The 2,500-nt window shown below is 62.7% G+C and overlaps 1 pseudogene; it reads left to right on the forward strand.

Moving 5' to 3' along the window:
* The window catches only part of LOC126435155 (large subunit ribosomal RNA), an 8,527-nt pseudogene that overhangs the window by 2,733 nt on the left and 3,294 nt on the right, over positions 1-2,500 (forward strand).

The following is a 2,500-nucleotide window of genomic DNA, read 5'->3' on the forward strand; positions in this document are numbered from 1 at the left end:
GGGGAATCCGACTGTCTAATTAAAACAAAGCATTGCGATGGCCCTAGCGGGTGTTGACGCCCTGTGATTTCCACTACATTGGACTTCATTCGGGCGCCGTCCAGGTATCCCCTTCAGGGTGACTGGTCCTTAACCCATCGGGTACACCCGCACAGTAACCGCTTCACGGAGGGGCATAGGTGCGACCGAGACTGGTGGTTCTAACCTTTCTCACTGCACCTGGGACGCAGGTCCTGTGGCTATTGTTTCCGTGGCGGCCGCCCGGTAGGTTTTTGTGGTGCGTTTGGCGACCGGCCCATTTTCATATATCAGTGCCGATAGCCTGCGCCCTCATTTCTGGCGGCCGCCGGGTGTCGTCCCCGGTGACTAGTCCCACACTAGGTGGCGGCGTTGTTCTTTCCGCCGCGTCCCTAGTGTCCCTGCCGCCTGGGGTTCGGGCGTAACACGAAAGTCATCCCACAGGTCCGGCTGGGTAAGCGATCTGGCGGTTCTCGTCGGTGACCACCCTGCTGTGGTACGGTGACACTCACGTCTACTCGTTAACTGGGGTTCCCAGGGGTCGGGTCGTGTGGCTGGTGCTTGTGGGGGGTACCCCGTTCAGTATCCAGCTTCCGTCCAAAAGCGATTCCTGCCCAGTGCTCTTTGAATGTCACCGTTGAAGAAATTCAAGCAAGGCGCGGGTAAACGGCGTGAGTTAACTATGACTTCTCTTAATCTGGCCAAGTGGCGGCGGTGTGGCTGCATCCGGACTTGGCTTTTCGAAGTGCGGTCTTGATGTAGTCGTGCTGCTGCTGCGAGGTGCCTTCCTTGGGTTATAGTTACAGGGAGAGTGATGCGCAATACATGGGCCTAGCCCTCTTAGCCTCTCCTCTCCTGCGGTCTTCTCCCCTTCTCGTGGGCCCGCTGATTTTTGCAGAGTGGAAGACCGCACCAGGGGCTTGGGGGGGTTACCAGCCCCCCCTCGCATTATCCCTTTATAGTTGGGGGCAGCCGACAAGAAACAAGAGATGGTGGCCCTTCCGCTGAAGGTGCCACCCCAGCTACCCCAGCACCTATCCGGCCAACCGGCCGTAACGAAAATGCGGTAGTTTGTGTAGCTCCCTTTGCTTGCAGTGAGTGCCACCGCACTTTTACCACGAAGAACGGTCTCGGGGTCCATCGCCGCCGCCAACACCCTGCGGCCGCCAACGCTGAGATCGTGACGGAGAGGCATCGCGCGAGGTGGACGGAGGAAGAAGTCCTGTCGCTCGCCAAGGCAGAGGCCGAACTGTTCCTGGAGAGGGACGCCCGGTTCTTCTTTGTAAATCAAGAACTTACCAGGATGTTCCCCGACCGAACGCTTGAGGCAATCAAGTGCCGACGGCGGCAAGCTGCCCACAAGCAGCTTGTCCGCCAATTCATGGAGGCACTTGAGATCGGTCGGGGTGAAGAGCCGGCGTCCCGCCGTGGAGCAGCGAGCTCGCTGCCTGACGCGGGCGAGGCCGCTGCGCCGCCCGTCGACGCAGCCGAGGACTTCGCGGCCGACACCACCGGGCCGCCGCCGGAGGGGCCGACTGACGCCGCCATCTGGGAGCATCTGGCGGGGCTACCTGCTTCCGCCCAGCGTTTCTCTGCCCTGGATCGAGTCATTGGTCTGGGGCGGGGCACGCCGCCCGATGTCATCCTGGGCATGCTCCCGGATGCCCTTGCGTCGGTCGGGTCCAGGGGGGAGAGGTCGATCACCAGGACACAGCGGCCGCGCCAACCATCCAAGCGGCCGCCTGCCGCCCCGCCGCTGCAGAAGCGCAAGCGGCGCCGCTGGGAATACGCGCGGACACAGGACGCCTTCCGTAGGTCGCGTGCACGTTGCGTGCGCGGCTTGCTGGACGGCACCCTGCTGCAGCCGCCACCCGACATCCCCGGTCTGCTGGACTTCTGGGCGGACCTCTTCACGAAGAAGCCGATCTCCACCGCCGGCTTCATCCGTGACCGCCTTCTCCCGCACTCGGAGCCTGTCGCTCCTGAGTGCCTATGGGGGCCGGTCACACGTGAGGAGGTCGCTGCTGCCTTGCCGCCCAGGGGATCGGCAGCCGGGCCGGACGGCCTGACTCCAGCGGAGCTGCGGCGCCTGCCGCATGAAGTCCTGGTGAAACTCTTGAACCTCTTCCTCCTGGCCCGCGCCCTCCCCGAGCGTCTGCTTCGCGCCCGGACGTCACTTCTCCCCAAAACGGCTGCACCAACATCCCCCGCTGACTTTCGCCCCATTACGGTCTGCTCGGTGTTGGCGCGGACCTTTCACAAGGTTCTCGCGTCACGCCTGATGCGTGCATGTGCTGTGGACGAACGTCAGCGGGCATTCATCCCCCGGGATGGGATGTTGGAAAACACCTTCATCTTGGACACTGCTCTCACCGACGCAGTCCGCTCCTGTCGCTCTGTTTTTGTGGCATCGATCGACGTCTCTAAAGCGTTCGATTCGGTGGACCATGCCGCCCTCCGTCCCGTGCTGAGGGCTCATGGC

This window comes from Schistocerca serialis, unplaced genomic scaffold, assembly GCF_023864345.2.
Source record: "Schistocerca serialis cubense isolate TAMUIC-IGC-003099 unplaced genomic scaffold, iqSchSeri2.2 HiC_scaffold_1196, whole genome shotgun sequence".
NCBI lineage: Eukaryota > Metazoa > Arthropoda > Insecta > Orthoptera > Acrididae > Schistocerca > Schistocerca serialis.